The sequence below is a fragment of the Talpa occidentalis genome, unplaced genomic scaffold (genome assembly GCF_014898055.3).
Source record: "Talpa occidentalis isolate TD23 unplaced genomic scaffold, MPIMG_talOcc4v2.1 talOcc4.10, whole genome shotgun sequence".
Classification (NCBI taxonomy): Eukaryota; Metazoa; Chordata; class Mammalia; order Eulipotyphla; family Talpidae; genus Talpa; species Talpa occidentalis.
Window position 1 is genome coordinate 53330484 of NW_023600993.1, and position 15097 is coordinate 53345580.

Sequence of the window (15097 nt, forward strand, 5' to 3'; positions counted from 1 at the left end):
CCTGCCATGCTTAAGTATTTAAACTTTATTTAAAGTTGTAGATGTCTACAAGTTTTAATACTACAACTCTAAACTAGAGGCTGCCAAACAACTTTGACCATACATTCTTTTTTTAATTTAATTTAATTTAATTTTTTTAAATTTAAATTTTATTTTTATATTCCCCATACAATTGCAACCCCCTTATTTTGACCCTATCCCTCCTTTCCCTGCCCCCCACCCCCCATAAAGTATCTCTGGTTCATAGTTGTTTGTTGATTTTGATTTTTACTTTCTTATAGTTATTCTTTTTCCTGGTCTCTTATTTAAGTTTTCTAGATTCCTGCTATGAGTGAAACCATCCAGTATTTGTCTTTTTCTTTCTGGCTTATTTCGCTGAGCATGAAAAATGCCCAAAAATAAATGATTGGATCAAGAAGATGTGGTACATATACACCATGGAATATTACTCAGCATTCAAAAAAGATAAACACATGCAATTTGCAGCAACATGGATGACCATACATTCTTATGGGAAAAGAAATTCCAAACACACAATCCCCACATGTGTATTCTTATACGATGACATGTACATTGTTCTGATCCATTTTGTGTTTTAAGGTGTGCAAACAATTCTGTGATGGATGTGAATGGTGAGTGAAGTGAGCCCTAGTGCCTGATTCTCCTCCAGTGTCTTGGGGTCAGGGCTGCTTGCCTGCTGGGCATACAAAGTTTTCCTCGGACCTTCACTGGAGGCAGCTGGGTAAACCCTGGTTGAGCATAAGTTGAAGACTATGAGAAGTTATGGCAAAGGGACCCTATTCAGTCCGCATTTTCATTTAAGATGTGATGCTCTGAGTGTCCCCATGGAGGAAAGGAACACAGACTGTGCCCTGGAGACAGAAAGAAAATACTAGATGAGTCCTACGGTCCTAAACCACTGAGACAAGTGGTTTAGCCTTGTCACAGCCTGGTCTCAGCCTCACCCCAGACGATTCCTGACAGAGTCCCTGCTATGGGCCAATGCACAAGGGAAAGAGACTCATCAAGATGGATATGACATCTTTTAAATTAGTGCTCTAAGATTCGCAGTAAAAGGCCCCCCTCTTCCCATCCCTTGCCACCCCCAGTGGAAATTCCCAGCCAGAAGTCAAGTTTTTATGGCCTGTGTCGAAGGGCATACCCCACAAGGCCATGCTCAGTGTTTGTTCCAGGGCCACCAGAAGAGCTGTGGCTGGTTCACGTGTGGACTGTCTTGTCATGGACACATACACCAGCCCACCCCCGCTTCCCCGACCAGCTTCAGATGTGTGAGTTGTCCAGACTTAATCTGATGTCAGGAAAGACCTATGAGAAGCCTGCCACAGCCATGTGGGAGAAAAGAGAGAATCAATTATTGAAAAACAGCAAATCGATATGAAATATTTCACTTATGTCCTGATAACTCTCTAAGCCATTCTCCTCTGCAGATATTCTAAGAGCTAATGTTTCTCTCAGGAACTAGCCTTCCTCCAGAGCTGAGCAATTTATGCTATCATTGGAGGAATATTCTGGGCTGTCTGCTAAGCAACCCTCCTATCTGCCCACCTCCTCCAGAGCGATGGCCAGGCGGCACGTGGGTGCCAGAGCAGTGCTGCTCAGACCTTGGGGAGCACACTGAGGACCCAGGAAATCTGGTAACCATGGGGATTAGAACTCAGCAGGGCTGGGTGGGGGGCTCCCAGAGGATGCTGATGTTGCTGCCCAGGGGCCACTCTTAGAACGACAGGTTGTGATAACTCTACCCCCTGGCCACAGCTGATTGGATCTGACCACACTGAGCCAAACAGCTGCCTTCCCAGATGTTTATCCTTGGGAAAGTCTCTTCAGTTTGGAATGATCTCTCAAATAAAGAGATCTACAAACTCAGGACCACTTTCTGCTTTGTAGACTGAGAAAAAGGGAAAGCCAGGAGACAGGGAAGACAGAGCACATATGCAAGACGAGAGACACAGAGGGGACTGTCTTAATGCTGGGTCTTGATTCTATTCACACCTCTTGGATTTCCCTCATGTGGGTTCCACAAGATACCTTTTCATCATCATCATCATAGTTTTCTGTCTTTTTTAATTAAATGAACATGCTTAGTGTTAATACTGTATAGTAGTATGGTTAATAAACAGAGTGGGCAAGAGCTGGTCCATTTCAACTTAAACCTTAGCAAGAGCTCATGGAAGGTGCTTGTTAGATAACTGATAACTGAATGAATGAACGTAATGCTCTAGCCATGGTATTCTCTACAACTTCTCTGTGCCCAGATTTGGAGAAACCCCTTTACTTCCTGTCTTACTGTCAATCCTAGAAATCCAATTGTGAATGCAACACACTGACTGTCAATTTTTCTATTTATGCCATCTATTCCCTCGGCACTCTAATTTCATTCTTCATATCTGGCAAGGGAAAAAGGGACTCGGGGAAGGTGTATTTCCCCTTTAAATACCATGAAAGTTATGAATATATCTTTCCCAAACTGCCAAAATAATTGTTTCATTTACAGAACTGAAATTCTCTAGGGAGCATCCCAGTGATGTTCTAAATTGCTAACATCAGATATGCAGAAAACAAATATGGAGCGATCCATATGCTCCCAATCCTGAATTTAGCATCTCAGCTCAACAAAAACTTGCATTTCAATCACTTTCCGTCAGTTTTGGGTTATGAGTATGTGCAGGGTTAGGGCTGGATCGAAGCCACCGGCCTGGAACCTTCTGCAGAGAAGGGCTTTGTCTGCACAGCCCGAGGCTCCTGCGCAAGTTGCTATTTAGAGAGTTCACTTTAAATTAACACTTATAGGCTGCAGAGCCTCAGTCAAAGGGGAAACTTGAGAAGGCACTGGCTATATGATTGCAGAAGGAGATGTTGCCAAATTTCTACCTCCTCATTTTTATTACTACTCAAAAATCCTATTGCTGGGGGGGCTTGGGGTGTGGTCAGCAGTTTACCACTTTGCAGGGCTTGATTATGAAAAGAACATGTCAGAAGGAAGAGTCGCTCGAGAACTTGGCATGCTAACGATGGTGCTCACAGCTATTATATAGCACATTTTATGTTCTGGGCACTATTCTCAGCACCTTACAAGTGTTAACCTGTTTAATCTTCAACATACCCTATGAGGTAGGTGACATTATTATCTCCATTTTACAGAAGAGGAAACTAGGGCCTGGGAAGATGGAGTAATGTGTAATTAGGCGCAGTGGAGCAGTTCTTGGCTTTCTCCCAACAGCAGCCATGCTCCCGCTTCTAATAGCACCTCTGATTTCCTTTGGAGACCACTCTCTCCTGCCCACAGGTCTAATAGGACAAAGGTCTTACCTTCTACTCTAGGCCAAAAGGATCCTATTTAAGCAGTCACTGTGGGACTGTGAGTTACATGAGGGCAGGCCTTAGCACTGGCTTAACTTAGGCATTTAAGTATTTTAAGGACAAACCAGTAAACACAGCATACTGTGTGTAATGCCCCTGTGTGATGTTTATTATGACAACTGTGTGCTTAGGAAGTGTCTTGTTTGGTCAAGTCTGTGTCGTGTGTTTTCCTTAGACCAATCAAGTGCTCTCCTGGGAATGTGAATGGAATGATGGGTGGATTAGCAGCTTTCTGGAGCTGATTCATCCTGAACACAGTGCCCCAGGGGGCTGCTCCCACTATCCTGGCCCTGAGCCTGGTTCCTGTACTTCCCAGGCCTTGTTCTTCAACTTTCCCTTCAGTTTTCTGGGATATTAGTTATCCTACAAAAAAATTCCCTCTTTGTCTTAATTGTGCCAGAATTGGTTTGTACTGCCTGCAAGCAAATCGCCCTATGTTCTAAAATCGGTGACAGAATGAGACCCAGAAAATCTCACCCTGGGACACAGGGCAAAGCCACAGCCACTCGCATGGAGCATCCACTTGTTCAATACATTCACTAAGTGTGTCTGTGAGTCTGGAGCTAAACTCAGTCTTTTCATATGATACTGTGATGTGGATATTATCATACCCAATTTTCAGATGAGGAAACTGAGGAACCAGGAGGGTAAGTAACTTGTCCAAGAACATTAATACAGTGAGTGACATAGTCAGGTCTGGAAATCACATCTTCCTGAAGAAAAGGCAATGGTTCTCACCATTGTGCCACACTGTCCAATGGGCTGGGGGTTTGGCTCACTGAACAGCTGAGAAATCGGTCGCTAGAGCTTGGGCAAGAGAATACATATGAGAGCCAAACGGAGGTTGGGTTTGGTGTATGATAAGCTAGTTCAAGGGATGCAGTCAACGGACCAAGTAAGTCATGACTTACTTGTGATGACTGCACTATTCAATGACGTTTTCAATGAAATAGCAATTGCCTCATTTAAGGAGCAACCTTGTCTAAGTCAATAAAGGTTCTAGAATTGGCTCACCAGTGCCCCTAGCTTTCATGGTCCATGTCTTCAATCTCCAATGATCATAGTGCGACATACACACCGACCTCCTCTCTCCTAAGGACAGCCTGCTCATGTTCTACTGCCCACAGGAGACCAGTCACAGTCAAGTTAAAACCCGACGCAACTTGTAAAGGCCAGTTGAAAACAGGTCAAAGAGCAACACAAAACACAATCTTTTCTCTTGAGCTAGAGAAGAGTGGATGTATTTCCTGAGAGCATCCATTTCACATTCTTTTTTGATTTCCCTTGGAATAAATAAGCCCTTCCTGTTGCTTGGCCCACATGGCTGAGAGGGACTAATCTGAAGCACATGATTCAGGTCTGCCAAGCAAATGCCTTCTGCCCACCTGGCTATACTTGGGCCATGGTTGACCATGCCAATGGTTTCATGTGACACAATTCTGGGCTTTTGCTGGACTAATGAGATAAAGAAGCTCTCCTTCCTGGGGCATTCGCAGCTATAAGGAAGACAAAATTCTAGAGCGACCTGAGAATGAATCCAAAACCAGAGGTGCAGAGCTACTGAGAAATGGAGAGAATGAAAACTGGTAGCACCATTCAAGTGCCTGAACACTGTCAACCTTAAATTTACTTGGACTTTGTAGTAACAGAATCGTACAGAAGCTCCTTTTTTCCCTAAGCCGGCTGGGTTGGGTCTCTGAACGTCCTAATCAGAAGAGCCTAGACTAAAACCATGGACTCAACTAAGTGTTTTGGAATTACATCTACCTGTCCTGAATTGTTCCTAAGTTTTCCCAAATTATCATCAAATTGCCAAAAATTCACCAATTTTTTAATTTTACTTTTAAAAATTCATGCCCTGAAGTTCTTCTACATGAAACCTAAAATTTTAACATAAGAAAGGGGGAAAGTCAATTAATCCCAAATGGGAATTCATCAGATAACTCAATTCTCTTTATAAGTTGAATTAATTCACAAGGAATGATAATTAAGAAACATAGCTAAGTGCCTTGCATATTATATAATATTTACTGAAATCGTACTGGTTCCAGGCTACTGGGAATAAGGCAGTAGACAGAACCAGAAGAAATAAAAATCCTGCCTTCATAAAGCTTATATACTAGGGGAGGAAACAACAAACAAACAGATAAGACAACAAAGCAAGGCCTGGTGAGAGAAACCGCTGCAGAGGTAATGTCATTTTACACAAGCTGGGAAGCTCTCTAAGTGACATCTGAGCTGATACTCAGTAGCTGGGGCAGAGTACTGTGGGCTGAGAGAAGAACTAGTGAGAGGCACTGTGTCCTTAGCATGTTCTAGAAGGCCAGTGTGGCTATAACACAGTGAAGGCAACAGTGACTTCCGGTCAGTTCAGCAAGGCAGTCAGGGGGAGATCATCTGAGTCTTGTGGCCCAGAGAACTTGCGGATTTTGATTTTGCTGTAATGGGAAAGCACTGGGGTGTGTGTAGGGGGAGGGCTCAGAAGAAGGGGATGATCCAGCACATGTGTTTGATCATTCTGCTACCCTGTGGACAAAGAACTAAAGAAGGGCATGGGGAAAAGCAAAGAGACCAGCTCAAGGTACTGTTGTCTAGGCAAGAGATGACCCGACCAAATGGTAGAAATGAAGGCCATGAGAAGCAGTAGGATTCTGGATATATTTGGAAGGTAGAGCCCCCTGGAGTTAGGGATGGATTAGCTGCTGGGTGTTAGAAAAAGGAAAAAATCAAGGATAAGGACATAAAGTGTTCAACATGAGACTAGAGGTGAGCAGAGGTATCATTACAGAGATGAACGTGACAGGGGGAACAAGTTTGGAGAGTGGAAATGAAGAGTTTAATTTTGCTAGTGTATTTGGTTTTCTTTTTTATTGTGGTAAAATAAGCATAACATAAAATTTACCATTTTTTAATAACCATTTTTAAGCATACAGTTCAGTGGCACGAAGTACATTTACAATGCTATGATGGTCACCACTGCATTTCCAGAAAATTTCCATCATCCCAAACACAACTCTGTATTTAAATACTAATTCCCTGCCTCGGCCCCAGGCCCTGGGCATCTCTGCAAGACCTTCTGGCTCTAGCAGGCATGTCAGTTGAGATGCCTACTGCTGTCCTAGTCAAGACAGGAAAGGCAGTTAGATAGACTGATTCTGGGGCAGAAGGAGAAGATGAAAACTAGAGACAAATTTGGGAGTCTCGGCATCTGAGGTTGGCAGTCAGCACACAAGTCTCATTTATTGAACTGAATGTTTGGCTTAGTTTTGCTCACTCCCGTGCAGCCTAGAAAGTGAATACGGTGCCGGACACAGTGCCTGGTACATAGTACCCATTCAATAAACATTTTCTCAATCGAGTAATTAAACTTTCTGCCCTCTAGTTTGTGGAAATAGTCACTCTTTGAACAAGAATTTTTGAAAGTACAAGCTTTTAAAATAGATAGCACCATTTCTTAATTTAAAAAAGTCTGAACAAATTTTAAAATACACTGGCACTTCTATTGCAGTTTTCAGAAGTAATGTTTGATTTGTGATCTCTTTGGCTGACGGTTGTGCCAAAATCCAGTTCCACTTGACACCATGCAATGTACATAAACAGAACAGGAGGTGACACCACCAGATGTGGTGTGTCACAGCGAGGATCAATGAGCTTGAAAAGCAGAAGAGATTCTGTCTAAAACCAGCATTCAAAGTGTGCTTCAAAGTCATCAACCTCTATTCAAATTACCCTGGTGATGTTTGGAGAAAAATGTGGTCGTTCAAGAAGGTAAAAATCATGGCTACGAAGATGAGATTCCGTTAGTGTGTTATCTTCCACTGACAAATGTTTTCTACCCAGAATAATCTTCAAGTGCCAGATCTTGATAATCTCAGTAACACACAGGTACTAGAAGCTGCTGATGTGAAATGTGCAGCAACTCCCTGGCATGTCAACATGTGCAACACATAATGGGGATGTGGGAGATACCGAAACTTATCTGTGGGTAATAGTATTGGAATCATCTTCTTTAGCCATGCAGCCCACAAGTGCAGAATCTTAGGGTTATAAACCTGGGATGGAAAGATTTCAAAAGCCTCAGCTGTTTATTATATTCGCTTGACACTTGCTTCCCAACACCTTTATAATGAACCATAGGTTATTAATCCATTAGTGCCACAGCTTGAATTTGCATTGAAATGGCCTCTTTGGCATTAGTTGAAGCTTAGATTCAAAAAACACGGTGAGTAAGTCTCCCTTTGGCCAGCACAAGTGACACCTATGCACACTAAAATCATGAGGCTTTCTCGGTCACATACTGTCTTGATTCAGTAGTTGTGCTGGTGGATGCTAAGGTATCTGAATTTGGTATTAACAATGCTTTGAGGAACTAAGTAGCTTCAGAAAGGCATGTGAGAATTCCCAATTACTTGAGTTGAAACTTGAACTCTGAAAGGTAGGCTATATTTGCCTAATTTGAAAAAATAAATAACCTATCTAGTTTAAAAGAATAATTATCCAGCTCAAGTTGTGTGGGAAAGATTAGTTTGCCCCTTCCCCCAAATGTGACCACTGAGTTTGGAACTTCCTTATGAGGTCAGAGGAGAAGGGCCAGTATTTCTTCGCATTCTTTTTTCAGAGTGAAAAGATAAATTCAGGAGGGATTCCACAAAATGCTCCCTAACCTGGTGCTATGTGGAGATATGGATTTCCTTGGAGTTCCTCAGCTTCTGCCTGTCTTCAGTGATGACAGGAAAAAGGCATTCTCATTGCTATTGTAGCATAGGAAGACCTAGGGGCCAAAATAAAAGCCCTGGAAGTAAATGTTGGCCAAATAATAGGGACATGTCTTTTTAATGACAGCCAATGAAAAAACTATCATCTCTGATGATGCACCAATAGTGTTTTCTAACAAATTCTACAGCAAAATTTAGAACCAGAAATCTTTTCTAACAAAATAAGTTCATTCACCTTGTTTTTTTAAAAAGTGAACCGTATATTTGATGTAAAACCTTATTTCAGTAATGTGTTCTGTTTTTAACTATTTTTATATTTTCATGGCCCTATTAGATGCCACCAATGACCACTATTCACAAAACATTTGATCTTGACTTTTCTTGCTACTAAGGGTCAGTGTTTGCCATAATCTATTACTAATCTGTTGACACACTTAGCCATGATTAGCTTATTTTTATTTAGCCAAGTCTCACAGTTGTTTTAGCACTCGCTCAGGAAATAATTATTGCAATAAAAAAGAGATTAAATATATTCAGTTTGTGAAATCTTCTTTCATCTTATCACCAGGAATATATATAAGACACAACTGTCCTAGGAAGTACAAATGGAGGTGATGAGAAACTATGCTGTGTGGTACTATCAATGAGCTGACCAAACCATAGCAAACATACCTTAGCCTCTGGGCCTTCAAGCCTATAATTTAGATAAGAAGGAAGCACACATTTCCATCTGGAAGATAGGAGATGGTTTCAACCAGTTGTTTAGTTTATGAAACTTACAGAGTACACAAATGGGGATCATGGACAATAAGATTAAAAATAAGGTAGGTTAGACTTATCAATCGGCTTAAGGGCTTGGCAAGGAGAGTCAACTTCATTTGGAACATAACAAGTATCCATTAGACAAGCATGTGAATGGAAGGGCTGTTGGGTTTTAGAAACTAATCGCCAAGCCCATAGGATAGGCTGCAGGGAGGAGAGCCCGGGAGCTGGGCACCATAGAACTAAGAGTGAAGGATGGACTGTCAGTGGGGATGAGAAAATAAGCCTCAAGGAGCAGGACTCTACTGGCCCAGTGACTGTGGCGATGGGAAGTGTGTTGGGTCACAGAAGACTGATTTAAATTCACTCCTTAGAAAATGGAGAGTGGAAGAGGAGTTGGCTAGAGAGGAAATTGGGAAGGTCTATTTTGGAGAGGTTGAGTTTGAGTAGCCTGTGGAATAACCAACTGGAAACTCAGGTCCTGTTGATGAGGAGAAAAGCACACCTAAATGTCTTTGTGAAATGGCTGGGATGCAGGTAAGTTTAGGATCTGGGAGAGGACAAAGGGCTGGATTGTAGAGAAGCAGCCAGCTGAGGCCAGATCTGGGAGGAGGAAACGGAGTGCGGTTAATAAAAAGATGGAGAAAACAGGGGAAATCGAAGCACATACGATGTGAACACCAGAGAGGAGAGGGCTTCAAAGGTTGTTAGTTCAAGAACCCAAGAAAAGTCCAAAACATTGGTTAATTAAGGGCTTGGTTTATTTCTATTGGGTCAGATTACAAGTGAAGGAGGACCGGAGACAATAACCAGAGGTGTTATCTGAGCAGCTCTTTGGAGAGATGGGCAGGTGGAGAAAAGGACACTGCAGGGCACGGCAGGCTTCAACAGTGTACAGGGAAAACAATGAAACAGCAAGGTCTAGGTGGAGTGGGGGTAATTCCATGGTCTCTAGTGCAGAGTTGAAACACCTGGCCATGGGTGTTAAGGTTGGGTAGCAGGCCTCCTTGGTGGCCTAGGGGTTAAGTTTCAGTGCTATCACTGAGATGGCCTGAGTTTGATTCCTGGTTAGGGAGCTAACCCACGTATGGCGCAGCAGACCTCTCCTCTCTTGTCCTCTGCTTCCCTTAGCAGTGTATTTCCGTAAAATCCGCCTGCTCTGCTCCCCACTCTGTCTCTGGTGAATCCTCTCACCCCCTACACCTCTGGCCTACACCCCAGTTCTTCTATGCAAAAAAATAAAAAAATTTAAGAAAAAAAATGATTGGGTAAGGAGGGCATCAAAGTCACTGGAAATTATAGAAACCAGAGAGAAACCACTTGCAGGGTTATTTTAGTTTAGTTTTTTTTTTTTTTTTTTTTGGTATATACATAGTTTTGAGTGACTAGTGAAAATATCACAAGTGATATGTTTTGCAAGCAATTTTAGAAATGTAATTAGTTTCTACCATTTAAAATTGTGAATATATCAGGCCTCCCTGGTGGCTGAGGTGTTGTCTCAGCACTACCACTGTGAAGCCCTTGCCGTCTGAGGTGGCCTGAGTTTGATCCCTGGCCAGGGAGCTGACCCACATGACACAGCAGACCTCTCCTGTCTCGCCTGCTGCTCCCCTTAGCAGTGTATTTCCACAGATCTGCCTGTTCTGGCCCACACTGTCTCTGATGAATCCTCCTATTTCTCACCCTCTGCACCTCTGGCCTACACCACAGTTCTTCTATACAAAAATAAATAAAGTATTTTTTGAAAATAAATAAAATTGGGAATATTTTTACTAAAGGCAATTTCTAATAAGGTAAAATATATAAATCATATTTATCTCACTATATTTTTTATTTAGAAATTGGACATTAAACATTTGCCTGGAACACATTTGTGTCTGTTGATCCCCCATAATAAGTAAAAATAAAGTTGGGAATATTTTACATAAATTTCTTTTTTTGATTTATCTTGATAAATGGTCTGGCCTTAGGTACTATCCTACTTGGCAGCAATAGTCAGGAGCTGCCTGATGGTAGTTGTCTCCTTTGGATGCTGCAGAGGCTCTTCCGTGCCCTAGTCCTCACTATTTATTCCCTGTTACGTATCACAACCGACCCCATTTACATGATCTCTGGTCCCTTTAAACACACTAGTTTGCAACTACTGAGCTAGAGACTCTAATCACTCAGTGAGAAGGAAAAAAGGAAAAAGCAATGGATATATAATAGATTGTGATTATAGGCAATTTCAGAGCCCAATCTACCTTTTTAAATAATCCACAGGCTTTGAATGTAACTTCTATATTTCTTCTGAAATAGAAACACACATAAACAATATCAATACAGATCCACCTTCCTTTATTACCATTTTATTTTTAAGAATTGACTCAGGGTTGGCAAGATCTAACTTGATATGGATCTTAATAGCATTAATTTTTCCCACTTAGTGTGAACATACACATATTTCACTGAGCACACATTAATGTATAAGCTACAGAGCCATAATAAATGGTCCATGCACTATAGTGCATTTGTAAAATTCCCCAAATTCTTTTTTTAAAGATTTATTTTATTTATGCATATAAGAACTGGGGTACAGGCCAGAGGTGTGGGGGGTGAAAGGATTCACCAGAGACAGAGTGGGGAGCAGAACAGGCAGAGCTATTGAAACACACTGCTGAGTGGAGCAGCGGGTGAGGCTGAAGAGGTCTGCTGTGCCATGTGGATAGCTCCCTGGCTAGGGATTGAACTCGTGCTGCAGTGGCTGTGGATAGCTTCATAGTGCTGCATCTTAACCCCCTGTGTCACCAGGGAGGCCCCGAATTCCCCAAATTCTAAATTTTGCACCAAAGATTTTGGGTGAGGGGTTGGGACCCTTAAAAATCAATTTTCATACATATCCTTATGAACTAAGAGATACCTTTCATACACCTATGAACTAAGAAGTAATTTTCTCCATTTGAGAAAGAAAAAAAAAAAATGTGCCCTGTTGGGAAAAAGACAGCAAGTGTCTAAAACAGTATTTTCAAAAATAACATAATAACATTTAATAAGAAAACTATCAACTGTGTGTGTTTGGGGGTGTAATTCAGTATTCTCAAATGAGCAGGTAATCAGAACAAAGCTCCTGCATGCTTTTACAAGATTTTTGCCACCAGAAAGCGGAGGATATAAATATCAAAAAGTAATTCATTTTGCTTTGCTCCATCCCCAGACGAACCTCCACTTAATGTTCATACTCTGAAAAACATACATCTTAATTCCACATTGATTTTATGAGGGAAAGTGAGAAACTCATCTACTCGCTGGAGTGAGATTGGGCACTATCTGTTTCTGTTCCAGAGACTCTGTCATGGGGCTCGCCTGCCAGAGAGACTGGGTGGGACTGCCTGCCCCCAAGTGAGGGCTGAACCCACCTGAGAGAAAACCCATGGCTTTTGTGTAGGCTAGAAGTTGGGCTCTGTGGGTTTTCTAGAGCACAACTCCCCCACCCCACCACACCCCAGTTTCTGAATGGACTTTGACCTGTGTTGCCAGTTGCCTGCTATCCCACCTGTTTTCTCTACTGGGGTGGTGAAAAGGAAAATCATTTTTAAAAATACCCTGATGCTGAGGGGAGAAACCGATGACTACAAATATGAACGATGTAAGAAAAGAAAATTAAAAAAAAAAAAATAAAAATACCCTGATGTTTTCACATAAAGCCAGCCTCCCCTGTGACCTTCTCTTAGCCAGAGTCGTCATGCTGCTTGCAGGGATGCTCAGAACTTCAGAAAAGCATACATACCATGTTGCAGCAGCATCCAGTCCCTCTCCCAAGTGTACGGTATTGAGCATACCTGCTTGCTAAGCAGAGAAAAGCGTTTACCTGGTTTTACGCCAAGCCAAAGAGAGTATACCCACTTGGTATCACAATAGCCTAAGATCTCCAAGAAACTGTGATTTTTTTTTTTCAAAAGCTTTTCTCTTGAAGCCAGGGAATAGGCTGGCGAGGTTGCTGTTTTCAACTGCACCTGAAGCTAAGGCGCCCCTACAAAGGAATTTGGATGACGCTTCCACCCCTTCTCCCTCCTTTAATCTCTAAGGGATTGCCCTAAACCAGGGCCTCTTCAGCAGAGGCTGCATTAAGGGAGCCCCTCTCAAACAGAGCATGGCCAAAAAAAAAAAAAAAAAAGCCTGCTGCACTGATATCCCAGAATACTTTTTATTCCCCAGTGCCCATCTGTAAAAGGCAATGCTTGCTTTGTGAAAAACAAGAGGCTAAATGTACTGGCACTGCCATGCTGACTCCAAAGCCAGGCCCTGTGGGGTTGGCCAATTGGTGGAGGGGAGTCTACACCCCTCCAGAGGTGACAGGGACGGAGAGTGGTTAAACAAGCTTCTCGCTTGGACTTTAGTGACTGTGTGCCAGAGACGGAAGCCAGAGTGGATTCACCTTTCCATTTTGTACTTTTGGTTTTGGTCTGATCTCTCTTTCTTCTGATATTTAAAATCTTTGTTTTCAGGTTTCCTTTGAAACCTGAAATTCATTTGTCTCAGGAATAATAGTAAAAGGGCCTGCCTGCGTTGAATTCCTGGGCACCTTCTCACTAATTAAAGTCCGATGTGACTATGACACGTTCTGAGCACATTTCCTAGTTCACGTATTTCCATGGGAATAATTCCCGGGTGCTCACCTGCCAATCTGGCGATCTACTTCCAATTCTCTCAGTCCTTACACCATACAGCTGCCTCTTTCCATAATCTATGCTACAGTGCCATCTCATGGCAGTTTATGACCACCATTTAGGGATGCAAAAACCCTGGCTGCCTCTTTAGCATTTAAGAGAAATATATGGGTTTTAAAATCATCTTTAATTGATCGCACAAGATAAATGTGTCCAAAATGGTGGTCAACTCTTTCAAAGACCAAACACTACAGAGACTATCAGAGCAGCCACACGAACCTTAAAGACAACTGATCGATTTTTGTGAGGCGTTGATGTTCTTCCGTGACTCTTACCGGATAATGGGACAATTTAAAAGCAGCATTCTTTAGGAAAGCCATGACGTATTTGGGGAAGAATATCAGAGGGAGGTTCTGATCTAAGTGAGTGGTATGTGAGACCCCAAATTTCAGCTCTGATTTCTCAGGGTGCGTCACTGCCCTCCACCTCCGCTTCAAAAGAGCCCACAGAACTCCCTGGGCCCATATCAGCATGACACAAGGAAACCCAATCCCACTTTTAAGTCTGATCACTTGCAAATGTATTTCAGTCCCAGGTTTAATTTGAGGAGAAGATCCTTGGAGAAGCCTCATTCCGGAAGTCTGCCTGCCAATTTTTGGAGGCTTTAAGGCTTGTTTCCTCTCTCTTCTCCAGGTTTCTTTCCACCCACAAAGTTAACGTACATCGTGAACGGGCCTGAATTTAATTCTTTAATCAGACTTGCCAGTTCTGGGACTGCACTGCCAGTCACCCTGAGGAGGGCACAGGAAAAAGATGGTTTCCATTCCAGGTTGGTTTGGGGGTTGTGGGTAATGAAATGACTTTCTGGGACGATGTCCTGGGGGCTCTGGGGTGGAAGCAAGGATTTTACTAAAGTAAAAGCCCCATCCTCCTTCATGACAAGTGGTCTGAGAAAGAGAAGAAGATCTACTTCTAACTCCCACGTACAGGATTTCTTTTGCTCCTGTCTCCTCTCCCTTCCTTCTGGATTGCCCTATTTGTCTGCTCATCACTCCAACAGGGTCAAGACAAATAGTGTGAGGTGTTGGTGCAGGGCAAGAGGGCATCCTTCAGTGTTCCATCCACAGCTACCCCTTTCCTTTCCATAAATAGGCTGCAGAACACATAGTGACTCATGATGCAGGAAGAAAGATTAATATGCATTTAACCAGATGCAAAGTAAGAACTTTGGAACACAAGCAATTTAAAAAAAAGGCACTTGAATGTCAAATATTTCTCGGGTTCTTTCTGCCCTGTCACAATTGAGCTGCTTTCCTTTTTAACTGCTCCATTTTCAATAATTGTAGGCATCACAATTTCAAATTAAACATTCCTAATACATCATAGTGGGTTTTGTTTGCTTGACTTCTGCCTCCTGCATCCCTTATTCGGTCACCTAGTCCCCTCTTCTGCCCGCCTCCCCCCTGCTTTGCTTATGGACTTACCTTTGCTGACCCTTCTCCCCTGCTCCCGTTTGGGGAGCTGTGCTTGCTTCAGTCCCTGCACTTGAAATGTTCTTCTCTCTTCAACTGTCATCCCCCAGCCAGCAGGGAC